At 45.3% G+C, this 15,166-nt stretch overlaps 1 protein-coding gene across 2 annotated transcripts in view; it reads left to right on the top strand.

Annotated features, from left to right (window-relative positions):
* Positions 1–1,544: 1,544 nt before the first annotated feature.
* The window catches only part of PLEKHG1 (pleckstrin homology and RhoGEF domain containing G1), a 218,103-nt gene continuing 204,481 nt past the window's right edge, over positions 1,545–15,166 (top strand). Inside the window, exon 1 of one of the 2 annotated variants that reach the window (XM_047733188.1) lies at positions 1,545–1,744. The gene's annotated coding sequence lies outside the window, so the exon portion shown is untranslated. The remainder of the gene's footprint in view (positions 1,745–15,166) is intronic. The other variant, XM_047733185.1, reaches the window with a different exon arrangement.

Raw genomic sequence — 15,166 nt, forward strand, 5'->3', positions numbered from 1 at the left:
CCCTAACACCCTATTCTTTATTCGGCAGACACACACACACACACACACACACACACACACACACACACACACACATCAATTAGCTTCTTTGAGCCTGAGACTCCTAGAGTGTCAAGTGAGACCAGTACCCACCTCACAGGAGTGATAAAGACCGTCCATGTGATACTAGCTCACAAATGTGTTGTACACGTGCAAGGTATTCCTGCTCACCTCTATTGCGAGTAACAACAGAGACAGATGGGGTAATAGGCACGGTTTTGTATGAGCTCCATGTACCGGAAAGGGTTGTGATTAAACACCTGTCCTGTCGACCTCACAAGGTTATTGCAAGAGCATCTGAAACGATGCTTTGAGGATGGCAAGGATCTGTTTTGGTCCCATTGCAAATCTTCCGTGGTAGTGTAGTCCAAGCATAACCCCGTCTCATCGCTTTAGGTAATACAAGTCAGTCACGGAGACAAAATAAATTGTAAAACTGAACATAAACTGGGCATTGTTGGGAGAGAACAGTGACACTGTGTAGCCTTACTGCACAAAACCTTATTTTGTTTCCAATCTTTATTTTACTCTCCATAATCATGTACATGCACAAAAGCAGATGAAAAGGGAAAGTAAAAAAAAAAAAAAAAAAAAAAAACAGCTAACATGTACCTAGGCTTTATCATCCAGGCTTGGACTCCTAAGACTTTCCTGTGCATTACCTTGCTTAAATCACACACAGCAGCTCTGGGGTAGGTACTACCATTACTTATCCCCATTTTACAGATGGGGGAACTGAGGCACAGAGGGGGTAACAAATTTGCTCGAGGTCATATAGCTAATAACTGGTAACGCTGAAGATCTGTAAACAAGTAATATGAAAATGCATCCCTACAAATTACAAAACCTAATGGAGTCCATAGGCACACATGATCTATCTACTTTGGATGGGATAAGTGTTAAGGAATCACTTCGCACGCCTTTGACCGTCATCTTAGGCACCTTTGACTGAAGTCATAATTCTACTACAGAGCCGGCACCTTTAAACATTTACCAGGCTATTTCAAAGGTTAGTCGTCGTCGTCTTCGCTCCTTTTCACTTTTACTTTCTCTATGCAAAGGTTATTTGGTACATTAACTTAGGTGATTAGGGTAATAATGCCTGGAAACCTGAGCTTCTCCCCCTCATTTACATAGTATAACCCCAAAGCTTCTGTGCAGTACTAGAATGTTGACTTTAAAAAAATGATCTTTGGTATTATTTTAAGGAAATCGTATGGGAAATTATCACGTCCAAGAGAAAGCTAGACCCGAGGATCCCGCAAAATGAAGAAAAATGATGTGTCTGCGAAAACGGTAGCTGGGATTTAAAAAAAAAAAAAAAATCCCCCAGGGGTTGTAATTTGACTGCACTCTTTGGCAACGCTCCAGGGACAAGTCCAAGTGCTTAATCTCGCTCTTGGGCTCTCCCCCTCCTCCTCCCCACCTTGCTCGCCCGGGGGCTGCGGGGAGGAGGGACCGAAGATCCGCTGCTCTGGGCGGCGGAGCCGGCATCTCGGCGCTGGGAGGGGCGGGCCCGGGCGCGGCCGAGCCGGGGAGCGCGGCCGAGCGGCGGGGCCGAGCCGAGGAAGAGGAAGTCCGAGCCGGAGCCGCGGCGCAGGGCGCTCGGCGGGCGCGGGAGCGGAGTCGGAGCTCGCGCAGCGCAGCCGCACCTTCCCCGCCGACCTAGAAGCTCGGCTCCCGCGCAGGAGCCGCCCCTCTCCGGGTAAGCGCCCGCTTCCCCCCGACACCCGGGGTCCTTTTCCAGGGATGGGACCACTCGGCGGGAGCCCCGGGCAACGGGGAGGAGACCCAGGGACCCTCGGTCCGGCACCCCAATCTGCAGGTGGCGGCAAGCGGAGCGTGGTGCCCGGGCCCTCTCTCCCCTGCGCGCTCCCTCCCGGGTGGGAGCAGACGGTGTTCCCGGAGCGCGTCCCCGCTGCCGGGACGCGGGGCCGGTCGCTGCCCGCTGCCGCCTGGAGGGGGCGACCCGTGGCTGCCCGGGCTCGGGGCTCCGGGTCCCCGAGTCCCGGCCCCAGCCCGGGCGCAGCCTTGATCTGCCGGCCCCGCGCTCCCGCCCCTCCGCCTGATCCGAGGAGTTTCTGCCTGCACCCAGGAGTGTTACAAAAAACCCAACCCCACAACTCAAACTGGATCGTCCGAAAACGGGACGCGATTGCCAGACATCCGAGGTCAACTCCCCAACACCGGTCCCGGCGCCTGGCCTCTCAGGACCGGCGAACTGCGGTGGGAGGAGGAGGCCGGGGCTCTGCCTTTGGCTTGGGGGACCCCTGCCTTGGTGTCCCGGCTCTGCAAATAAGCTCCCTGGGAGGGGGTGGGGGGTTGAGGTGGCTCGTTCGTAATGGGGGTAAATGGCAGCACCTGGTCCGCTGGGACGCTGCGGACCTCCTGGCCTCGACAGGGTCTGCGCGGGATGCCCGAAGCCCAGGGCCCTCTTTGTGTCCTCTGTTGAGAGTCTGTTTCCGAAACCAGAAGCCTAAGGAGGTTCTAACCGGGAGAAGCTAAGCTGTTACATTTCTTTCGGTTCCTTGGAAACAGTGAGATGGGTGACTTTTTTAAGCGCGCCGTGGAGTCTTGTTTGTAGAACCAGTCTTGTGTTAAGTTCTGGTCCTTAACGCTCCGTTTGTACCGCCCTCAGGTGGCCCGGGCTACTGCACAGATTTCTGAAATCACTGAGTGGGAGTCCTGGGGAAAGGCTGTTTCCAGCAGGCGTCCATGCGGAGCTGGGCGTGTGTGTGTTGGGGGGTGGGGTGCGAGGTGGATACCGAGCTACCTTGCGTTTCGTATTTAAACCAAGAGGAGTCCAGAATGTTGACTCAGGTCAAATTTGTCATCTCACCGAATCCCAGGCCTAGAGAGGTCGTGTAAATGCTATGAAAATAGTTATCAAGTGTGAAAATCAGCTTCTTCTGGCTTCTCAGTTTCTGGAGTTGGCTGACTTTTAAAGAATCTATAGGCTTTGGACTTTGATTAGACGCTGCTAAAACATTTCCAAGCCCGTCGTGTCCAGGGAATAAGAAAACTTTTCTAACTTGGAGACCTGAACGGGCCATTCCACCTCTGGTGCCCTTGGCTTTAACCCAATGACAAAGTGATCTACAGGAACCAGATAGTTTCTCAAGCTTCACGCTCACCCGCCTTCCCCCACCCTCCAGTGATATTTATTTGGGTGACAAAATTCAACCCTTACAAAGGGATGGTTTGACATCCTTTCCTGTCTTTGAATCTGGATTCCTAATTCTTCACTTTCCTTTTTGTCCTATTTGAGGCCCCTGGGGAGGCCACTAAACCACTTGAAGATATGTCCCCAGAGTTGTCCCCTCTTGCTGACCTCATCCCTAGTAGGTCGTCCACAGCCTGACCTTCCCTTTCCGTCCTACATGCGTTCCAAAGCTCTCTGTTGAGGGGCAAAGTGAGAAAATCATCTGGCAGTCCGATCCGTGATGGATTCATGCTTTCCCTGATGGGTTTTCTCTGCTCATCTCCATCTTTGCTATGGGCACCAGTTCTTGTAGTGACTTGAATATGGGTGATGCTACCAGATACAAGCTTAACTATTTCCCTGAGAGACTCAGTCTGTGCTTCAAAGAGATAAAGCGGTTACTTTGAAACAAATCAATAGAAAGCAGCAATGTCATTTTTCAAAACCAAGAATAACCCGTACTCTTTTGTTCCCCTCTGAGGATGTGATTTTTGAGTGATTTAATTAAGATTTAATGGTTCGTAGCCTGACATATACATATGGGAAAAGCTTGAGTAGCCCTGAGTCTTTTGAGCTCTTAGGAAACTAAAAGCAGTTTCTGGATCTATGCTCTGAATCTATTTTTTGGTCTTTTTTTTTTTTGAAAATGGTTGAAAGACCAACCACTAGCAATGAAAACAGGAGGGAGAAGCCTGCAAAAAGTGGATTGCAACTGTTAAGAATCAGAGCACAGGGACACCTGGGTGGCTCAGTCGGTTAAGAGTCTGCCTTGGGCTCAGGTCATGATCCTGGGGTCCTGGGATGGAGGATGGAGACCTGCGCCTTGGGTCTTTCAACCCATTTTCAAAAATGATCATCTTTTAATCCTTCTGCAGGGATGTTTAGATGCATGGAATGTTAAGGCTAGAATGGATCCTGGATGATCTAGGTGAGTCCCTACATCTTAAAGGTTTTGGAAAGCACGAGTAGGGAAGAACCAAGTGTCCTGGAACAAACTGACCTGTGAATGAAATTTGCCTCTCCACAGCTCATTAGCTGAGACCTTGACCCTGCTAAGGAAATTATTTAGACGTAGATTATTTTATAACCAGGAAAATGTAACAATTATAGGTGGTCACTATCTGAATTATCTCACCTTTACTCATTTCTTCCTCTGTAAATTTAGGAAATAATGACTCTCCCCTGGGGAGTCACGCTGAGCATTGATGATTATTCATGCCAGAATCCATTGTAAGTGTTTGCCACGTTGTATGCTTTAAAGGTGATTATTGTTGATAAACCAAGCCCCAGGAGTGAGTGTTTTTTTCTGGAGGTTGCAAAGCTCTCTACTAGCAGAACTGTGATTTAAACCAGGTTCACTTGTCTTTGCCCCAGATTGTATTACCTAGAAATGATGGTGGCATCGGGATATATGTTTTATTAAATGCAATGGTTCATTCTTTCAGGAGCTTGTCTCTTTTGTCTTCGGAAAAACATGGTTCCTAAAACAAAATGGTCACATATGCAGGCAGGTATGGAAATGGAAACATTTTCTCGAAAAAGACTGTAAGCAGCCGAGCACTTGCAGGTGGCAGGCATCTCAACTACTAATGTTTCATCACAGCCTCCATCAATCTTAATAAAACGAAAAAGCTGACACCAAACCATTTGGGCAGTCAGAGTCATGGGCATCTGTGCCAAGTAGAACTTATGATTAGAGAGCCAGCTTTCAAGTAATTAAGAGAAGACTCCACATTCGGCTTTTCATTGCTCATGCTGATGAAAAGCAACAGATGTTTTAGCAAAGATAATAGAAGTGTAGCTAATCCTCCTAGTGGGGGTGGTGGTGGCAGGTCTGTTTGTAGGACGACAGGGCCACAGGTTACCTGGATGCTGTAGAACTTCCAGTATGCCTGGGTGATTCCTCTCCCAGGGACCAGGAGTTGACAGTCTATCTAGAATAGTTTTCATGTTTGAGTCATACTTTGCTATCTTCTCAAACTGTATACACAAGGGTACCCCCCCCATAAATGTTTTTCTGATGAGGTAGAAGCAAGTAGAAATTTCCAAGCCTAAACATCTTCTTCTGGTAAATATTGAATTACTGTTTGATGGAAAGCTAAAGGGTGTTACATTCATGAATCTGAAAACCCATAACCTTCTCCTTCCTTTTCTCATCCCATATAATCCTGGAGGAAAAGTCAACTTGAAGCATACAAGGTTAAGTTTTGAAAAAGACTACAGCTAGGGGCGCCTGGGTGGCTCAGTGGGTTAAAGCCTCTGCCTTCGGCTCTGGTCATGGTCTCAGGGTCCTGGGATCGAGCCCCACCTTAGGCTCTCCACTCAGCGGGGAGCCTGCTTCCCTTCCTCTCTCTCTGCCTGCTTCTCTGCCTGCTTGTGATCTCTGTCTGTCAAATAAATAAATAAAAATCTTAAAAAAAAAAAAGACTACAGCTACACCCGCTTGATATACTAACCCAATGGGAGGAGAGTCAGGGTTTTCACGGGTCTTTAATTAAGAAAGTTGTTTTGGTAAACTTTAATAACCAGGCGGCTGTGGAGCCTTCCAAAGCCACTTACCACCAGCATGAGGAAAGGTAAAACCGTTACAGCAGTTGGCCAAAATCTAGCAAGCCCTTGAGTGTAAGGAGGACATCTTCTTAAAATATCAAAGGCAAAGCTGAAATGGGTGTGAGTCTAACAACTGGCTAAAAATTTAGAATTCTCATAAGAGGGATTTCTAGAGCAATAAATTATCATACCATTGAATTGGCTTTCATTTCTGAGATGGTAAATGGGTCTAATTCTCTACATGTCTCATCACATTACACACTAATTCAGATGACCTGTGTCAGAACAGAGATGGAGGAGGATGATAAGAAGTTCTAGATAGTAAATTTTTTTCCATAAAGAGCCAGATAGTATTTTCTGGTACCTGTATGCCTATGCCACATACTCTTTGTGTTGGAGAGGGGAGTGTTGTCTGTTTATAGTCCTTTAAAAATACAAAAATCGACCTTTCCTTGACTGCCATGTAAGAGTGGCTGCAGGTTGGCCTTGACCTGTAGCCGTAGTTTGTCACCTCTGTCCTAAATGAAATAGGCTATGTTTGTGGTATCCGTCAGTATTTCTGCAGAAACTCAAAGTAACAAATGTAATAGGCTCTAAGGTGGCTCAGTAGAAATGGACTTAGAGGGGTGCCTGGGTGGCTCAGTGGGTTAAGCCTCTGCCTTCAGCTCAGGTCATGATCTCAGGGTCCTGGGATCGAGTCCCACATCGGGCTCTCTGCTCTGCAGAGAGCCTGCTTCCTCCTCTCTCTCTCTCTCTCTCTGCTTGCCTCTCTGCCCACTTGTGATCTCTCTCTGTCAAATAAATAAAATCTAAAAAAAAAAAAAAGAAAGAAAAGAAATGGACTTAGAATCAAATCTCTGTTGTCATTCTTTTTCCAGTCATTCTCGATTTTCTCTTTACACTAGCCTTAGAAGTCTGTTCACATGGCCATCAGTTGACGTGAGAATGGCCATGCCAAATTTCAATATTTTCCCTTGAGTTGGGTGCTGAATGGAAGAGAATCTTGGCTGAGATGGAGAAAAGCCCACACTGAAATGGGTTGTTGATGAAGAGTACTGATCCTATGAAATGAAGATCAAGCCCCCCAGCATGGCACCCAAGGCCCTTGTATTTACTTTTCTTCTAGCACCTCCCATGTATACTCTCTGTCCCTATCAGTCCAGGTAACTCCAGAGCCATAGTGGGCTATGCTGTCTCTCATTGAAGATGGAACCCTTCCATTCCAAGTTGAAATATACATCCCTTCCATGGAGACTCTCCTCGTGCTCGCTGAAGCACACATACCATGGAGCCTCTCCTCATCTTATTAGGCAGAGATGAGACACCTGTACATCTTTATTAACACAGGACCTTATACTTGAAGCACTTGGAAGGACAGAGGGATGTGATGATCCCTAGTAGACAAATATTACTTTTTAAGGGTAGGAGTCTGTAGCTTTAGCGATCTTCCCATATAGCTCTGGACATGCACAGAAGTATTTCCAGGCTTTGTGCGTGATGCACAGAATAGCATGGTGCCTACGGGTCTGGTTTTTGAAATGAGGTTGTGCCGAGGTCTAGTCCTGGCTTCTCCACTTAAGCTACCATCTGCTGTCCCATCTTTAGAGTAGATAATAAGAATGACCTCTAAATCACTAGGATTAAATGAGATTTGCCTCCATAAAGCATTTAGTTCAGGGTCTGACATGTAGTAATTGCTCAATAAATGGTAACTTTCCTTCATTCCATTCAGAACTTACTATGTCTAGGATGATGCTTGGTCCAGTTCTGGGCATAGTGGTGAACATGAGAGATGTGGTCTCCATGGAGATAGGATACCAAGGGAGAGGAATCAGAGTGTTGGGTGGGCCACCTTAGACTGGGGCTCCAGGAAGCCTCTCAGAGAAGGTAATGTGTGAACTGTGACTTGAATGATAATGGTGAGTTCCCGTCTCATCAAATCCAACATACTTGTGAAAGACACCATCTTTTAAGGTCCCACTAAAAGCAAATGGTGACAATAAAATTGACAACCCTCTCCTATAAGATATATCCCTAAGTTGTGAAAAATGTACATCTTAACATCAAGGAAATGTATTGATATTTGATATGTATTGATATTTGTTGCTAAGTAACTATTCATGGGATACATTAGGGATGCTCTATGGTTGCATACAAGATTGGAGCCAATGGTTTACATTCTGAGTTTCTCTCTTCTGTTTCATACCTCTGAAAGGATAACTTGGATCCATCAAAGATAAAGACTATAGTAAATTAAGACATTGTGAGACACCTCAGACTATTGTGAGCTGATCTGTTTTTAAAATAGTTTAAAACTTCCACTTCGATCCTTTAAATGAACAAATTGTATTAGAGAATCCTGTCTACGTGGAATTGACCTACACATACATTGGGTAGGAGTGAAGTCGAGTGGCTTCTGCAGCTGGATAATTCCTTTTGGCAGCTGTCTGCAGGGATTAATGCACATAAATGCCTTTCTAGGGGCAATGAAGACATTAGCTGGCGCTTATGTCCTTCAGTTTTCTAGAGTTAATTCAACATAAATGCTCTTTCTCTCCTCTGTCTCCCAAGGGGCTAATCATTGCTCTGACCAAGTAGGTCCTTTCTGATAATGAAGTGGAAGGGGCTCCGTTTAGAATCAGCCCCCTTTTCTCCGCTGGCAAGTCTCCAGGTTTTCACACTCCAAGGAATGTTCTCTTCCTGTATTTCCCTACCCTCCACCCTTTCAGAGAGTAAAATGCTGCTGAAGTCTTTTCTTTCTGATCACCCTCTAACTCTGAGTCCTCACTCGTCAAGGTCTTTTTCTGCACCCAGTGTGGACTCTTCTTGTCTCTCTTTCCTTGTCCAGCTCCCTCCATCTGTCCAAGATTCTTTTAACTCTTCGGTATCTGAATGGATGACTCCAAGATTCTTTTAACTCCTTGGTTTCTTAATGGATGATTTCTGAATGGAGCTTTGACAATACTTGGCTATTTCTAGCTGTCATAAAAGTGTGCTTTCAAGCTGTTTTGTTATGAAATTCATACCCAAATCCATAGCACTCAGTGGCATGCTCTTCCCCTGAGCATAGTGCCTTCCTCAGGTCTGTCCCTTTGGGCCCTCCCCTCTTCCAGTGGTCCACTGCAGCCCCAGTAAAGTCCCCTTCCATGCTCCGCCTGACCAGGAAGGGCAGTCACTGCTTGTCCAAGGAGGAAACAAAGTGCAGACCTTTTCCTCTTCCTTCCTCCACCTTCCTCAATGGAAGTCCTTGTGTTTTAGGAGGTCTTCAGAATCCATACCAACTCTAGCTGAAATCGAGTCCTCACAAACAAGTAGATGCAAAGGAAAGGTCATTCGTACACATTCCAGGGATGCACATGAACCAGCCCAGCCTTAGGATGATTTAAGGCTGCCCCAGTCTGTGACTAGAAAGCTGGCTGGGGTGGCAGGGCAAAGGGGGGAGACATGAGGCCACGAGGAAGGTGTGGGGGCACTGAACTGAGGCCATCACAGAGTTCAGCTTCCCGGGGCTGTGTGATTACACACGGTCCTCAAACACTACCATCTGTGCTTCTCCGACGTGCCGGGCGAGAGGGAAAACTGTAATCTGGAGCATAAATATACCATCCTGTGTTTGTTCCCTTTAAACCATGTAAACCTGTCATTAGGTTAAGCATCTGTGTTGTGCTAAAATATTATCGCCGCCTCAAAGGAGGGTACGGTAGCTGGTCTGAAACAGCTTACAGTCTAAATACCAGCTGTCTCATGCCTCTTAAAATGTGAATCGACTAAACACATGAATTATGGAGCCTAAGAGTCAGACCCAGGAATGTAGGATTACCTAGCGGGGGATAGCAGAGCATAACAGAGACGTAGACTCTAGAAGTTAGGTTTTTGTTTTTGTTTTTGTTTTTTTTAGAAAAGCGTTCTATTACCTTATGCCTTTGCCATCATAGATCAGACTTTTTGGAGAGTGCCGAGGAATAATGGGGGAGAGGCACTAAGGGTGATGATGTGGGCAGGAGACAGATGGAAAATGGGCACGTGGATGGGCTGCCTGGGATTGGCTGTGTCTAGAAAGTGCTTGGGGAAATGTTTGGAAGCTTCTGGAATATTGTTATGGAGCAAAATCTTGGTGGTCTTGGCATTTTTTCCACTATTCTTCCCTGTGTATATGAGATAAATGCTTATTTTCCCCTCTCTCCTTTAACAGTTGTTTGGGTTAAGCTCTAAGGAATGCCATTTAATCACAATATTTAATGATATCTGATCTTCAAGCTAAAATGGTAAGGAGAGTAATCTGAAAATAATGTCTTGTGGTCCAAGGAACCCTGTGGCCCCTGGTGTACCCTGTCACAAGACATTACCTCTAGCAACTTACAATCCAGATGACTTCCAGAAAGTGTCATCATTATAGAGCACTCATTTTTTTTTATTTCTTTTTAGAAGTTACTCTGCTATGAAAGCGATTATCATGAAGTTCTAAAAATCGATTTGTCACAAGCCCCACAATAGCAATGCCTTTCAAAATCCAGAATTCCCCCGAGGAGCAAAAAGAGATTTATTTCGCTTTATGGTCTACATATCGAGAGGTGATACTATTTAATCTAGCGCTGTAGTTCAAGAAATTTCAAATAGGAAGCTAACAGGTATTTGTTTTTACCTTCTTATGTCAATGAAGAAGAAAATATCTCTCTGTAGCACCTAAAGACATAAGAGCTAGCGACAGCTAGCCTGAAAGTCCCCTTGGTTTTGGATTACTGATATATGCAATAAACATGCTTGGCAAATATTCAGGAACTGTATACCATATACCGATGAGAAGATTTGTATTTGATACTCCAAGATGCAATCAAATATCATACTCTCTTGCTCTCTTTGCTTCCTTATTGTGGTACTAGTTCAAACACTCCTTCTGTGGCACTAATTATGGGGAAAATGGTGTGCGTGGAGAAGATTAACTTGTTTTTCTCAGGTTTGAATCCTCAGAGTTGAGATGGGGGAATAGCCTGGAACTGGGCACTTGACATGTCATTTAGAAGTTACTAGAAAATGCCTTCAGTAATGGGGATAAAACCATATAATGAAGGTGTTTTGAGATTTAAACGTGCAGTGTGTGTGCACTGCCTCGTAAATAATAAGCCCTTGCTAAATAGAGGCTCTTTTACTGTGTTCGCTGGGTGTCACCCTGTAGTTTTATTCCCTGCTACTAGACCCTGGAACAACAGACCAACATGACAATGACCGAAGCAAAAGTCAGTGGTATGACAGAGGGAAGAACAACACAGTTTTTTTGGTTTGTTTTACTGTAGTAGAGACATGATATTCATTATACTTGAACATTCCGATGAGAATTAGTTTATTCAACAAAGAATTTCCTAAATTCTGGGGATATGTTGAACAAAACAGACCAACTCTGGAATGAAGGGAAAACTATTTGTGACGAGTGCTGTAAAGAAAAGAATATAGGAAAAATAAAAAAGAAGAAGAAGAAGAGAAAAGAATATAGGAAAAATGCCTCAGGGGTGGGGTGCTGTCTTTGCCTGCGGGCCTAAAGGGCCTATCTGAGCTGGTTACATTGAGCTGAGCCTTAAGTAACAAGTGACCCTGAGAAGATCTGAGGGAAGAACATTTAGGGGGGAGGGTGGACCTAAGAGAAATAAACTTGGTGAGTTCTAGAAAAGGAAAGGCCGGCTGTGTGTGAGAGATAGGAGAGCAGCAGTGGTGGGAGATGAAGCTGGAGGGGCAGGCAGGCAGGACCTGGATGGTATCGATTTTTCTATTATCAGAGGTCTTTACCATGGCTTAAAAGTGCAAAGCACTTCAAACCGGAAGGTTTGAAGCAGGGGAGTGACCTAATATGATTAATGGCCAATCATCACTCCGGCTGCTGTGCAGAGAAAGGACCGCAGTGGGAAGTTCTGGAAACAGGTAGAACAGTTGGGGAGCTATTGTAGTGGTCTAGAGGATGCTCGCAGAGGAGGTGGTGAGAAGCAGGTTGATTCAGAGCTGCAGTGCCAGCCAAGATGGTACAGCTCAAGGAGAAGGAATTTATGGCGATTAGGAAGCAGCTTGGCTACTGGTACTTGTTTTGACCCTCCTGCTTACCAGTCCCCATCTTCAGTTCTGTCGCCCTCTCTTTTTCAGCTCCCCTGGGTGGGGACCCCAGGGCAGCACATGGCTAGTGCTCTCTGTGAAGCCATGACCGATCACCTCACCTCCCCCTCAACCCCTTCACAGCCAAGTACCCCCTTCCTTCCATCTCCTTAGCACCCTCATTATATCATTTCTCGTACTTCCGGAGTGGTATTTTCAATAACCATTTATTTGGTCTGCCTTCCCTCACTAAACTGTGAGCTCCTTGACAGCAAAGATTTGAACAAAATATTTTTTCTTCTACTGGTTGAAAGGAGCATCAAGAAATTTGGGCAAAAATCTTTGTTTTTACAAATTGGTGGAAAAAAGGAAATTCTGAGTAGGCAGTGAAATATTTGAAGGAGGAGGAGGATAAGGAAGGAAAAGAGAAAAAAAGAAAAGAAAATGAAAGGAGGAGGGAAACCCACTGGAGAAATGTGGAGGTTCTCTGATTTAACGCTTCATGAAGGTTTTTTTTTTTGTTTTTTTTTAAGGAAAGTGTATTCAAATGATTTTCTGCAACAGGCATCCGGTAGTTATTGGTTTGAAAGTTGCCTAGGTCTGCAGTAAATGTGGTACTCTATAAATATGTAGGTCCGTTGCCTGTCTTTCACCGGTTTATAGTGTACTTGGGAGCTCAGCAGTGTTTATTCTGGAACAGAAACAACTATCAGAGAAATTGTAGTGGTAAGAAGTCTCTAATGTTCTAGCAGTTGAGTGATGAATCTGCATTTCCAGACAGGATATTACCCTATGCCAGCTCTGTAAACACGCTTCCTAATGCCAGGGGAGGGCACCTCAGACCTTCTGGTAGGTTGTGAATTTCCTGGGGCATAGAGATTATGCCATATTCATCCTGGAATTCCCCCTACGGAGAGCATGGTCAGTAGGCGCTCTTGACCTTTCATGAATTGTTCGACTTCAAGTTTGGTCCGGCTCTTGATTTCGACTGTAAAGTGGGATCGAGAAGTCGGATGTTCAATGTTAAATGTGTGGTTTTGGGATGAAAACCTTAATTCTAGTTTACCAACTTTGATATTAGACTTGTAAAAACAAGTTTGAGAAGTCTGTATTTGTTATTCTCATATTCAAAATTTAGCACTCTCACTGGAAAAAAAAAAAACCAATATGACTTAATCACATTGTTTCGTGTTATTTTAAGGGGGGCAAGGATTGTTCTGTTATTTGCCAATTTAACTTACTAAGATAGGTCTTCGAATGATCCCGTCATGTTAGAAGGGAATGGATTCTGATAGCCTCGTTTTAGTGACTGGTCTATTAGGAAATAATAAAATGAAATTTCTTCTAGAATATTCTGATTTAAATTTTCTGGCTCAGGTAGGGAGGCCTTACTGTGTTTCAAAAGAAATCAAGAGAAAAACTGCAGTGGGCTTGTCCAAGCCTCCCACTTATTTGCATGCCTCCTGGGATTTATATGTTGGCTTTTGCACAATTGATTCAAAGTCACCCACCCAGAATCAGACTCATAATCTCTCTTTCCAGACCCACTTCCAACTTCCTGGGGTTGTTTTTTTCCCTCCTTTTCCAATTCTTAGTTAATAGCGCTGTAACTCACTGGTCACGGCAAGCCATTTCCTTCACTCTCCTGCCTTGTCCAATCAGTTAGCAGTGACTTCCTGAACAGCTCTCGATCCACATTCACTTATCCATGCTCCCATCCCATCCTATTAGACACTTACCTCTTGCTTAGACTGTTCAAATAATTCTTGAGCCATCACTGATTGATGTATCTAGAATACAAATTTGGCCAGTGAATACCTTGTCATAGGGGCACCTTGTAATGGCTTAACCCAAAGGAAGGGTTGATGGTAGAACTTAAAGCAGAGATAAAAGTACCAGACAGAGAACCTTTAGCATTGCTCTGGTCACACTCCCCCCGTCTCAGGTCCAGTAGGATAGGCATACTCAACGGGCTCTACATCCAGAACATCCAGAATCTTACTTCTCATGGACTTCACTGCTCCCACTGGGTCCAACTCCTTTGCCCTCTGTCCCTGGATTAGTGCAATAGGTTCTTAACAGGTCTCCCTGCTTAGGTCCACGGTCTCTACTATCTCTTTTCTACACAGCAGCCAAAGCGATCCTGTTCATAGGTTGGCTAATGCATACGCCCCTCATGGTTTCCCAACTCAGTTAGAGTCAAAAGAAATCTGTGAAATAGACTCCGAGACCCTCCCCAGTTGGCCCTTCCTCCCATCTTTCTCTCTGATCCCGTCTCCTGCTCTTACCCACACGCTCACTCTGCCTTGGCTCACTCGCCCTTTGTAGTTCCCACATACGCCAAACAAGCCCCAGCCTCAGAGTGTTTTTGTGACCTCGGCCTGGAAAATTCTTCCCTGGATATCAAAGCCTTACTGTCTTTCTGTTTGCAGTTCCCTGCTCAAGTATCCCCTTATCAAAGAAGTCTTCCTCATCATGCTTTAGAAAGTAGGAACCCCCGCACCTTGCAAGCCATATCCTTCCTACCCTACTTCATTTTTATTCTTGGCATTTATCAACACCTAACAAAGGATGTATTTGTTTCTTATCTGTTCTTCATGAGAAGAGAGGCTTTGTGTTGTTTTCATTCTATTTCCAATGTTTTAGAACAGTGCCTGACACAGAAGCTTATACATTTTCGAATAAATCCACATCACCATTGCCATCTCTGGCCTCTAAGAAAGGTAGGTTCTGGTTATCTGATACTGTTAGTACCCATTCTAGAACGAGATCAGCAGCCGAAGGTGTTGTGTGTGGATGCGGGTGAGTGGGTAGGTGAATACTTAGGAGTAGAAATGGTGAGAACCTGCCCTGTGATTCCACTTTTTCCATTCCTACGCTCCTGTTCCTGGGCTTCCAAGAACATTTCCTTAGGCGGCCCCCCTGGGCCAATTGTCTGCCCTCTAGCGCCATCTTACCCAGAAAGCTTTACTCTTGGCTGTTGTCCCATATCTGTCCTGGACTTCACCCAGGTTGCTTCCCCACACCCTGCCCCACTCCTCCACGGTGCCCCCAGAACCAAATAAAACCTCACATGGTGCACACTCAAAAAATACCAAGTCATTGCTTGACATCTGGGTCTACTGGTTTATCCTTCATTATCTAATGCTACATACCCATCAAAACAGGCAGTGTGGTACCACGCTTAAATGTCTAGGTTCTGGAGATGGACTACCTGGTTCCACATCAGGTTCCCCCACTCAGAGTTGGCAAGACTTTAGACAAGCTGACAAGCAATCTATCTGTCCTAGCCGAGGGGCA

Source organism: Lutra lutra, chromosome 6, assembly GCF_902655055.1.
Source record: "Lutra lutra chromosome 6, mLutLut1.2, whole genome shotgun sequence".
In the NCBI taxonomy this organism is placed as follows: Eukaryota; Metazoa; Chordata; class Mammalia; order Carnivora; family Mustelidae; genus Lutra; species Lutra lutra.